Consider the following 13,069-nt stretch of genomic DNA (forward strand, 5'->3'; position numbering starts at 1 on the left):
GCATCCCATATGGTCCCCTGAGCACCGCCAGGGGTAATTCCTGAGTGCAGAGCCAGGAGTAACCCCTGTGCATTGCCAGGTGTGACCCAAAAAGCAAAAAAAAAAAAAAAAAAAAAAAAAGAAAGAAACTGACCAAAATACAGAAAGAGCCCACAGAATGGGAAAGAATATTTACCCAATAACCATCTGATAAGGGATTAATATCCAGGATATACAAGACACTAGTAAACTTATGTAAGAAAAAACCTCCAACCCCATTAAAAAATGGGGAGAAGAAATGAACAGAAATTTCCTCAAAAAAGAAATACAAATGACCCAAAGGCACATGAAAAAATGCTCCACATTGCTAGTCATCAGGGAGATGCAAATCAAAACACAATGAGGTCTCATCTCACACCACAGAGACTGGCACACATTCGAAAGAACAAAAGCAACCAGTGCTGGCGTGGATGTGGGGAAAAAGGGACGCCCTTTCACTATTAATGGGAATGTCAACTGATCCAGCCTTTCTGGAAAACAATATGGACAGTCCTAGGAAGTGAGCTTCCATATGACAGCAGAAGGCCACTTCTGGGAATATATCTCGAGGGTGCAAAAAAGCACAATAGAAATGACATCTGTACCTATATAGCCAAAATCTGGAAACAACCCGAGTGCCCTAAAACAGATGACTGGTTAAAGAAACTCTGGTACATCTACACAATGAATACTCTGCAGCTGTTAAGACAGATGAAGTCATGAAATTTGCTTATAAATGGGTAGACATGGAGAGTATCATGCTAAGTGAAATGAGTCAGAAAGAGAGGGACAGACATAGAAGGACTGCACTCATTTGTGGAGTATAAAATAACATCACATGAGGCTGACACCCAAGGACAGTAGATACAAGGGCCAGGAGGATTGCCCCATAGCTGGAAGACTGCTTCATGAGTGGAGGAGAGAAGGTAGAGGGAATAGAGAAGGGATCACTAGGAAAATGATGGATGGAGGAACCAGTTGGGATGGGAGATGCATGCCAAAATTAGATAATGGAACAAATATGATGTCTCAGTGTCTGTGTTGCAAGCCATAATGCCCAAAAGTAGAGAGAGAGTATGGGGAATATTGTCTGCCATGGAGGCAGGGGGAGGGTGGGAAGGGGGAGTATACCCAGGATATCGGTGGTGAGGAATGTGCACTGGTGGAAGGATGGGTGTTTGATCATTGTGAGATTGTAACCCAAACATGAAATCTTGTAACTATCTCACACTGATTCAATAAAATTTTAAAAAAATCAGGGAAGCAGAGCACCATGGATTAGCTCTTCATTAGCAGCAATCACTATCACCATCACTGTCGTCCTGTTGCTCATAGATTTGCTCAAGCAGGCACCAGTAACGTCTCCATTGTGAGATTTGTTGTTACTGTTTTTGGCATATCGAATACGCCATGGCCATGCTCTGCAGGATACTCTTGGTAGCTTGCCAGGCTCTCTGAGGGGGGGAGAGGAATCAAACCCAGGTTGGCTCCATGCAAGGCAAATGCCCTACCTGCTGTGCTATCACTCCAGCCCATTATCAGCAATAGAAAACAAATTATCTAATGATGCCTTTTTGGCAGGTATGATTGTTGGGAGAAAATTCCAAATAATATTAGTGGGTTTTCCGTCGAAAATTGAATGTAATCAAAGTAAAGAGAGAGTAAAGTGAATATCATCTGCCACACAGGCAGTGTGGGGGTTGGAAGGGATGTATACTAGGGTTCTTGATGGTGGAATGTGCACTGGTGAAGGGATGGGAGTTTGATCATTGTATGACTGAGACTTAAACCTGAAAGCTTTGTAACTGTTATCATGGTAATTCAATTTTTTAAAAAAGAGGAGGCAAACAAACAAACAAAGAAAAAGAGTCAGGGACACTGTCTAGTTTGCCAAGGCATCAAAAATCAGATGGGCCAGATACATAATATGATTTAGAGATGACCACTGGCTATAGCTGTTACAGACTAGATTCCATGGGACATCAAAAGATGGCATGGCCGCCCACCTACGAGATGGACAGACTTCTTTAAGACCCTGAATAAACGGTTTGAGGTTCTTTGTGTTCCTGGAGTGAGTAGAGGCCATTGGGCTACACAAGCACAACAGGGATGAATGGAGACGTTACTGGCACCCGCTCGAACAAATCGACGATCAACGGGATGACAATTGATATAAGTGATACAACGTTCTAGGGGTGAAATGACTTTGATCATTGGAATTAGTAAAAATCTGTGGAACAGAGATTCAAACTTAAGTACCTTTGTTTTAAATGATATCCTTAAGTGGTGTCATAAAATATATCATCTTGAAATCTCTCTAAATATGTAACACAGATCATTATGTTACATAGATCATTTTATTAACTGACTCAGTATATCTCTTAGCTGTGGAAATTGTATTAAATGTCAACACTGGTAGTGATAAACTTGACTGTTGCTCATTCTTATAATCACCTTTTTCTTAATAACTATTTGTGATCTTTCACTTGCACCAAAATCAACCAGGAGTTGTAATTCATACTTCTTCTTTGAATGCCTAATAGACAACTCACTGAAAACACATTCTGATATGTTGGTAATTTATAATGGAAACACAGTTCCAACACAAAGACCAAATGTCAGTAGAAGCACATTTTGGACTTGAGGTTTGTAAGAAAATATGCTAAACTGTACCACAAGATTTTTTTCCCCATTGGAGCTCTGGTGGGTATAAATTAAATTACAAAATTTGGTCTATACATGATGACCTCTCAGTGTCTGTGTTGCAAGCTATAATGCCCAAAAGTAGGGAGATAGTATGAGGAATATTGTCTGCCTTAGAGGCAGGGGGAGAGTGGGAAAGGGGGGATATACGTGGGATATTGGTGGTGGGAAATGTGCACTGGTGGAGGGATGGGTGTTTGATCATTGTGAGATTGCAACCCAAACATGAAAGCTTGTAACTATCTCACAGTGATTCAATAAAATTTTAAAAAATAAATAAAATACAAAATATTTTTACACACAAAAAATTACAAAATTTGAAACAACAGCAACAAAAAAGAAATTCCATTTATACCAATTATGCAAGTAGAATTCTAGAAAGACAGGCAGTCCAAAAAGAATGAATATATATGCATATATATATATTTCATAGTGTTAAATCAAAAAACCTGGTATGTAATTCTTGTTTTCCAGTACAAATTACCATGAACACAGTAATTTTAAACAAAAGAAATTGAATCACTCATAGTTCTAGGATTGTACTCTATTTATTACTGTTTTGCGGTCACACTCAGTGGTGCTTGCGCCTGACTCTAAGCTCAGGAACCACTGAGTGCCTGGGGGACCATAGGGGGAGGCAGGATTGAACCCTAGTCGGCGCGTAGCAGACAAGTGCACTGCCCCATACTATTGCTCTGGGCCAGGACTGCACTTTTCTGAATATAACATATTTTTTAAAAATTTTAAAAATTCATTAAAGACCCATGATTTACAAAATTATTCATAGATGAGTCTTAGGCACAAAATATTCCAACACCAATTCCACTATCAGTGCCAACTACCCTCCACTGGTGTCCCCACCACCTCACCTCCACTGCCACCTTGACAGGCACAGTTCAAAGTTCGGTGTTTGCAGTTTAGATCTCATGTTTCCAATGTTATTTTGGTTATATAACTATACACTGTACCACATCAGTGCTGCATCGCAGGTCCCAACTTCCCTTTCTCATCTTTTTTTTTTTTTGTGAATCAAAAATAAAACCCCAACATATAACTAAACAAGAAGTTTAAGCATTTTCAGGCTTAAAGTTATGTAATAACTGAAGACAGAAAAAAATTCTAAAATGTTGTTAATTTTTTTAAAAGATAACTTGCTTCTTCACTATTTTATCTGTCAATGTCAGAAACCAACCAAGAGAATTTAGGAAAAGGTCCATCAAAGTAAATCAGACTGATGCATCCCAGCAGAATGTGGCCTGAAATAGAACTCTTTAAGCTCTCTAATTGTTCTCTTCCCTTCCTTCTAATTGGTCTCCACTGGAGCACTTTCTTCATAAATTAGCACTGCAGCACTGTCTTCCCATTGTTCATCGATTTGCTCGAGTGGGCACCAGTAACTTCTTCATTGTGAGATTTGTTTTTACTGTTTTTGGCGTATCGAATATGTCACGGGGAGCTTGCCAGGCTCTGTTGGGGGGGGGGCGGGATACTCTCGGTAGCTTGCCAGGCTCTCCGAGAGGGACAGAGGAATCAAACCCAGGTCGGCCTCATGCAAGACAAATGCCCTGCCTGCTGTGCTATTGCTAATCTCCTCATTGCCCACCCTCTAGAACTCAGGGCTGCTTCACCCAGAAGGGAGCATAAAGTGAGGTCCCCATAACCATGCCACTGGACTCCGCACCAGGGGTGCCCCAGAGGGGGCAGGTGAGAGTCTTCCCCGTCCCCAAGAGACCCAGCTTCAGCAGCCAACCTCCACTACCCCACTGCCTCCACGCTCCAGGCCGCTTTCTACATGCTCGGGCTGAGCCTCATGCATGAGTGAAGTCCCATGGAACCCAGGAAGCTTCTTATAACTGTTGGAAATATACCTGTGTGATTTGAATAAACCATACTGTCACTGTCATCACTGTTACTGTCATCCCGTTGCTCATCAATTTGCTTGAGCGGGTGCCAGTAACGTCTCCATTTTGAAACTTGTTACTGTTATGGCATATTGAACACGCCTCAGGTAGCTTGCCAGACTCTCCGAGAGGGGTGGAGGAATCGAACCCAGGTCGGCTGCATTCAAGGCAAATGCCCTACCGCTGTGCTATCACTACAGCCCTGAATGAACCATACAATAATTGAAAATGAAAACCATTGTAACAATGAGAGCCCTCAGAATTCTTAATAAATTACTCACACAAATTCATCTTAGAGACTGGTTTCTCCTCCTGACCTACACGATATATGGGATCATAACATATAAAAACCATATCCCTTTCTGGGGGGGGGGATACATATGCACAAAATGAAGCAATTCTCAAGGAGTTTTTCTTACCAAGCTGAAATTGATTTATTGAAGTTGTATACATATTTTTCATTTGAAAATGAACCTCTAATAATAGATCTAGAAACAGGCTAATTAAAGGTATTCTTGGAATCTTAAGGATTATCCTTTTCTGTTTGTAAAAAATCTGCCCAGCTTCAGCATAGTAATGGATCTGGCCATTTGGTTTTGCTTCTCTAAATTAACCAAAAACAAGAATTATCAAAGCTTTTTGATTTACTGGAGTCTCTGGCTTTAAATAGCTTAATGAGTCATTCCTGACAAGCTTGCAAACAGATCTCTAGCTGTATTCAGACTTTAATCTTTGTGGTGGTGAGGTGGGTTTCCCCTGTTTTATTTTAATCTAACAACATAAGAAATGCTAGCCACATAAATTAAAGCAAGTAAAGAGTCAACCTTAAAAATGACCAGAGTCCAGACAGCAGCATGGAAGTCATCAGCGGCATTTAATCTTCCAAAGGATTCATCACTGCAGTAACTCAGTCTTTTATGTGGTTCTGCCACAATTCTTAGGATACACACACACACACACACACACACACACACACACACAGAGAATATGGAGTTCATGGACTTGCTATTGTACCATTAAGAGAGATTTAAAACAAGACCCTTGAAGTAGAAGAGTTCCCTGGAGGGTCATGCAGTCTTGGCGTCAGGAACTGTAATGACAGTCACACCTTTGACAGGATATTTAGGTTTCTTTGTGTACTTAATAGTCACCTACTGCTTTCATCTCACTCTTCTTTTTTTCCTCATTTCCAGCTCCAATTAATGCCTCATTTTAGTTATTTCATAGTCTCTTTCAGTTGTGTCATGGACTTTTTAATATAAGTTTAAGAAATAAAAGCCTTTCATTTCCTAAAATCGTCCCTCGAGAGTAGTTTTCCCTACACAAATCCAAAGCTATCCCACAGTGATATGCTAAAAACATGGAGAAAAGGCCTCAATGGCAGCATCTAATTCCCTGTCAGGAGGGCAACACCCCCATTTTTCATACCCAAACTTCTTTTTAGACATCCTAAAATAAGAACAAGATCAAGAACTCACTATTATAGTGATGAAATCTTACAAAATGCTACTGAGAATTTAATTTTGTTAAGATAACAACATTTCAATACAACATGCTTTTAGTAGGAGGAGGATTTTAGAGGAAGATCACATCTTTTATAATTATTCTTTTGTAGGGGTCTCCCAACCAGTGCTAAGGAAACTCGAGGATCCTCCCTATGTTCTTGTTCAGTGGGGTCTTTAATTCACTGTGAGGGCCTCAGGATGCAGTATTTCTGGGGTCGTGTGGTGCACAGTACCACTAGGGCCCCTCTGGCACTTCTCAGGGGTCTCTAGGGCTATGTCCTTTGGTACTTAGAGGCCATAAGGAACTGGAGATCAAACCCTGTCTGAGTGACAACACTGGCACAGCCTCCTAACTCTGGAAAGCCTAGCTATAAAACATTAATTTTTATAGGGTATTATGTCAAGACAATTTAATAGTACAAATAGTCCTCAAAAACTCTTCAGATGGTCTGATACAAACAAGTCAATTAACCTAATACACCATATAATACCATATAATACACCAAGAAAATGTAAAATTCATATGTCAATATCAATCAATGCAGAGAAAGAATTTAAAAAGATTCAACACCCATTTATGATTTTAAAAAATGTGAAGGCTGAATGAACCTTCTTAATATAGTAAAGCCATTAAGCACAAGCCCACAGAAAATCTCATATTCAATGAATATTTGAAAGCCATCCTAAAATCAGGCACAGTTTCCCAAAGTCACTGACACTATTTAATATAGTGCCCTTGTCATACCAATTGTGCAAGAAAGAGAGATATTAAAGGCATCAGATTATGAAAGAAGTCAAACACTCACTATTTGCAGATGAGATGAGACCATAGTTAAAAATCCGGGATATCGGTGGTGGGGAATGTGCACTGGTGGAGGGATGGGTGTTTGATCATTGTGAGATTGTAACCCAAACATGAAAGCTTGTAACTATCACACGGTTAAGTTTCACACGTGATTCAATAAAATTTTAAAAAATCCCTACAGACTTCATTAAAAAGTTCTTAGAAACAGGCCGAGATGTAACCCCGGTGGCCGCATGTGTACGGCCTCTCCGCTGCTGCATGACCATGGCCCCAGAGGCCAGCTAAACTACTTTGGGCACCAGCAGCCTCTTGCAGAAATGTCTCTAGACTGTGAACTGAGCCCTGGCCGCCATCTTATGACGACCACAAAAGGGAGGTACAAGCCTGCAGTGATGCAGTTTCTGGCAGAAATTTCCCTGGACTTAGTTACTAAAATACAGAAATCCAAAATCGCAGCCCCGTGATCTCATATCTCTTCATTGTCAGCAATGGAAAACAAATTATCAAATGCTTCCTTTTCAACAGGTCTGACTTGGGGTGGGGGGAACTCCAAACAATAATAGTAAGTTTTTTGTTGAAATATTGAATGTAATCAAAGTAAAGAGAAAAGTAAAGTTAAATTTATCAGCTACACAGGCGGGGGGTGGGGGTACGGGGTGGGGGGAAGGTTTACTGTGGAATATGTGCACTGTGAGGGGATGGGTGTTTGAGCAATGTACAACTGAAACTTAAGCTTGAAAGCTTTGTAACTTTCTACATAGTGATTCAATTAAAAAAAATTAAAAATAAAATAAAATAAAATGTCTCTTTTTAGACTTAAAAAAAAAAAGTCTTAGAAACAATAGAAATACAATAGTATAGCAGGCTACCAAACCAATGCACAGAACTCTATGGCCTTTCTATAAGTATATAATTTTTTTTTTAATTTTTTATTGTGGAAAGTTACAAAGTTACAAAGTTTTCAGGTTTAAATCTCAGTTATACAATGCTCGAATACCCATCCCTTCACCAGTGCTCATTATAAGTATATAATTTAATAGAACATCATCATCATCATCATTCCGTTGATTGCCAAATTTCTTGAGTGGTCTCAGTAACGTCTCCATTCATCCAAGCCCTGAGATTTTAGAAGCCTTTCTCTACTTGTCCTTCCAACAATGCCATAATGAAGGCTCTTACAGGGTCAGGGGAATGAGACCCAGTTTGTTACTGGTTTTGGCACATTAATACACCATGGGGACCTTGTGAGGCTCTCCCATGTGGGCAGGAAACTCCCAGTAGTTTGCCAGGTTCTACCAGAGGGAGAAGTAAGCTATAAGATACTACTTCCAGGAGCTTGCATTTAAGTTTCTGGATGCTGGCCGTTGACAGGATTACACGGCGCCGGAGGCAGTCCCTGGGTGTGACCACCTAGCTACTGGGAAATGGGAAATCTGGGAAGAGCAGGCCCAGTCCCTATTCAAGCAGCCTTGGAGGTCTGAGCCCGGGTCCCACACACCCCACACTTAAAAGCAAGCTCCCGGAAGAGAGCGACGCAGAGAGTTTCTTGCCCGCATGCCTGGCTGTCTTCCCCGGGGCCTCCTCGGAGGGGATGGGCTCCAACTTCCCTCCCCACCCTGAGCAGAGCTCCTGGTGGCCGAAAACCTCTGGAGCCTAGCCACAGCCATGCTCAAGGCCCCCCTCCACACTTTCAGACGAGCCTCACGCATGAAGGAACGGGCAGAGGAACCCAGGTGTGTGGGACCCGGGATTGAGACCTCCAAGGCTGCTTGGATCGGGACTGGGCTTTCTCTGCCCAGAGTTTCCATTTCCCAGTAGCTACGTGGTCACTCCCAGGGACTGCCTCTGGCACTGTGTAATCCTGTCAATGGCCAGCATCCAGAAACTTAAAAGCAAGCTCCCTGAAGAGAGCGACACAGAGAGTCTCTTGCCTGCGTGCCAGGCTATCTTCCCCGGGGCCTCCTCGGAGGGGATGGGCTCCAGCTTCCCTCCCCACCCCGAGCAGAGCTCCCAGGGGCCGAAGACCTCTGGAGTCTAGCCACAGCCATGCTAAAGGCCCCTCTCTACACGTTCATACGAGCCTCACACATGAAGGAACCGGCAGAGAATAGAACATAAGATAAAAAATATTCCTCCCATAATTGTGCCTCAAAACATCAAGTATCAGAGTCAGGGAGATAATACAACAGGCAGGATACTTGCCTTGCATGCAGCTGACTCAGGTTTGATTCCCTGGCACACTATATTATCCCTTATGCCAACCAGGAGTGATCCCTGGGCACAGGGCCAGAAATGATCCCTGAGCACAGATCCAGTAATAAGTCCTGAACACTGCTGGGTGTAGCCCAAAGAACAAATTAAAAATTCTGAGTATCTAGGAATCAACAAAGAGGTGAAAAACTTATACAAAAAACTATAAAATGCTACTAAAATAAATGAAAAAAGCCACATTTTCTGGATCTTCATGAGTTGGAAGGGTTAAAACTGCCAAAATGACAGTTGCTAAATTGTTATAGAGATTCAATGAAGTTTCTATAAAAATACTTTTGACACTCTTTAAAGAAATAGATAAAATTCTTTTGAAATTTATTTAATTTATTGAATTATTGTGAATTACAAAATTGCATTGTAATTTATGACTGAGTTTCAGGCATGCAGTGTTCTAAAAATGATCCCCTCGCCAGTGTTCAACTCACTGCACCAGTGTCCCCAGCTTTTCTCCCACTCCCATTTCATTGTAGACCACTCTTGAGATTTGCATGTAGTAATAAAACCCTGTGAATAGTCAAAGAAATCCTAGAAAAAATCCTAGTGAGCCTTTTCTTTATCCAACTACAAACTATTTTATAAAGTCATAGTAAAAAAAGTGTGGTGATGGAATAAGGATTCTCAGATCAGTGGAACAAAACTGAAAGTTCAGAGACAGAGTCTCAGAGTTATGGTCAGTTAATTTTTGACAAAGGAGGATATAGTATTAAGTGGAGAAACAAACGCCTCTTCAACAGATGACATTGGGGAAACTGGTTGTTCGCATGTAAAAGAAATGAGCTCAGACCCTTTTCTAACATCATGCACAAAAGTCAAATCAATATTAGTAAAGACTTTGATACCAGACTGAAATCTACAGAGCATATTGAGAAAAACATAGGTAGAACTCTGAATGATGTTGAGTCTAGAGGTATCTTCAATGATTTAATACACTGGCCAGACAAACAGAAGCAAAGGTGAACAAATTTGACTCTATCAAACTAAGAAGCTTCTGCACTGTAGGGGGAATAAATATCCGAGGCTGAGTGGCTTCCCCAGGGGTGGACCCCGCAGCAGCAGGAGTGTGGAGGCAGCACAGACCCAGAGGATGTGGCCAGTGCATTCCTAGGCAGCCAACGTGTGGGATTTCAAACTTATGAAACTCTGCTAATGCCCCTCACTCCAGGTTAGAAATGCTAATGCCCCCCTGCCCCCGGATTAGAAGTGCAGTGGGAGTGGTTTCTCCAGTGTAAAGATGCTAATGAGGTCACCATTTATACTTCCATGTATAGCCCACAAAATTTATTTCCAAATAATTACATCATTACACTGGGACACCAAAAAGGAAGGGAATATCCTAGAAGAGGAGAGAAGAGAGCCCAACCAGGCACTGTGGGAAAGCAGTGCAGAATCCCACCACAAGGAGCAAGTGAAAACAGGAGCCCAGAAGCCTCAACAATGAATACCCACATATAAAATCTCTCTAATAAAGAATTCAGAGACAACATGGATGTTAAATGACCTCAAAGAAACAATGTAATGGATATCCAATAAAATGCAGGAGGATATGACATAGACAGTAGGATGAACAGCCAATAAAATGAAGGAGGAAATGAGAGCAGAAATAAGAAAACTACAAATAGAAATGTCATCAATAAAAACAATTGGTCATACGGGCTGGAGCGATAGCACAGCGGGTAGGGCGTTTGCCTTGCACGTGGCTGACCCAGGTTTGATCCCCAGCATCCCATATGGTTCCCTGAGAACCGCCAGGGGTAATTCCTGAGTGTAGAGCCAGGAGTAACCCCTGTGCATTGCCAGGTGTGACCCAAAAACAATTGGTGGATGAAATGAAAAACTCATTTGACGAATGTATGAACAGTAGAGAAATAGCAGCTAAAAACAGAATCAGTGAGCTTGAAGAGGAGATGCAGAAAGCATCCAGGCAAAAATAGAGATGGGAAAAGACCTTAAAATAGTTCAACGGTGAGCGAGAGAACTATGGGATGAATTCAAAAGGAACCCAACATAAGAATCACTGGAGTCTTCCATTGTGTAGATGTACCAAAGTATTTTTAACCAGTCATCTGTTTATGAGGTCATGAAATTTGCTTATAAATGGGTAGACATGGAGAGTATCGTGCTAAGTGAAATGAGTCAGAAAGAGAGGGACAGACATAGAAGGACTGCTCTCATTTGTGGAGTATAGAATAACATTACATGAGGCTGACACCCAAGGACAGTAGATGCAAGGGCCAGGAGGATTGCCCCATAGCTGGAAGCCTGCTTCATGAGCTGAGGGGAGAAGGCAGATGGAAAGAGAAGGGATCACTAAGAAAATGATGGCTGGAGGAATTCATCAGGATGAGAGATGTGTGCCAAAAGTAGATAGCAGACCAAACATGATAATCTCTCAGTGTATGTGTTGCAAGCCATAATGCCCAAAAGTAGATAGAGGATATAGGGAATATTATCTGTCATGGAGGCAGGGGGAGGGTGGAAAGGGGGCTATACCGGGGATATTGGTGGTGAAATGTACACTGGTGGAGGGGTGGGTGTTTGATCATTGTGTGATTGTAACCCAAACATGAAAGCTTGCAACTATCTCACGGTTATTCAACAAAATTAAAAAAAAAAAGAATCAATGGCATCCCAGAGGGACAGAAGGCAACTCCAATTGAGGAAGCAGCATTTAAAGGCATCATTGTTGAAAAGTTCCCAGAACTGAAGAACATTACAAACAGGCATCCAGATGCAAGAAGCCTGAAGGGTACTAGCTAAAAGATATCCCAATTAAAATACTACAAGACATATTCTAATCAGAATGGTAAATACCATAGATCGAGATACAAAAATGAAAGCAGAAAGATCAAAGAAGGACGTAACGTACAAAGAATAAAGATCTTGCCTTAGACTTACAGTAGACATATGGAATGAAACCCTCCAGTGTAGGAGGCCAATATCACCTTGACTCCAAAAGCAGATAGGGACACCACAAAGACAAGATAAAACAGAATTACAGGCCAATATCCTAGATGAATACAGATGCAAACGTCCTCAACAAAATACTAGCAAACAGAATCTTACAACTCATCAAAAAAGATCATATACCATGACCAAGTAAGATTCATCCCAGCAATGCAAGGATGGTTAAACAACTTTGTAACTGTGTGTCTCATGATGCTTCAATAAATAAGAAGAGAAGAAAGAAAGAAAGAAAGAAAGAAAGAAAGAAAGAAAGAAAGAAAGAAAGAAAGAAAGAAAGAAAGAAAGAAAGAAAGAAAGAAAGAAAGAAAGAGAAAGATGAAAGAAAGAAAGAAAGAAAGAGAAAGATGAAAGAAAGAAAGAAAGAAAGAAAGAAAGAAAGAAAGAAAGAAAGAAAGAAAGAAAGAAAGAAAGAGAAAGATGAAAGAAAGAAAGAAAGAAAGAAAGAAAGAAAGAAAGAAAGAAAGAAAGAAAGAAAGAAAGAAAGAAAGAAAGAAAGAAAGAAAGAAAGAAAGAAAGAAAAGACATTCCTTAAGTCCTCAGAATTTTCCTTGTTTTTTAAAGAAAGGGAGACATAATTAAATATTAGGAAGCTACCGGAAAGAATTTTTCTGGTTTGAACTTCTGTCTTCTCAACTTTCCCGTCCCACCGAATCAATACTGGCATCCTGAGACAGTAAAGGATACTTTGAATCTTAAATTCCCTTTCTGCTTAAGTTGTTCTAACTCATACAAATACACTCAAGTGTTAGGGCATTTTTATTCATCAGTAGAGGCAAGAAGAAAGAATATTTAAAATTTAGGGGGTTGGTGATATCAATATTGCTTACAAAATTAATCACCAAAGCCCTATACTGAATTATTTATTTCCTTTGTCATAATTCTGGCTTGTCTCCCTATGGTGA

This window comes from Sorex araneus, chromosome 2 (genome assembly GCF_027595985.1).
Source record: "Sorex araneus isolate mSorAra2 chromosome 2, mSorAra2.pri, whole genome shotgun sequence".
In the NCBI taxonomy this organism is placed as follows: Eukaryota; Metazoa; Chordata; class Mammalia; order Eulipotyphla; family Soricidae; genus Sorex; species Sorex araneus.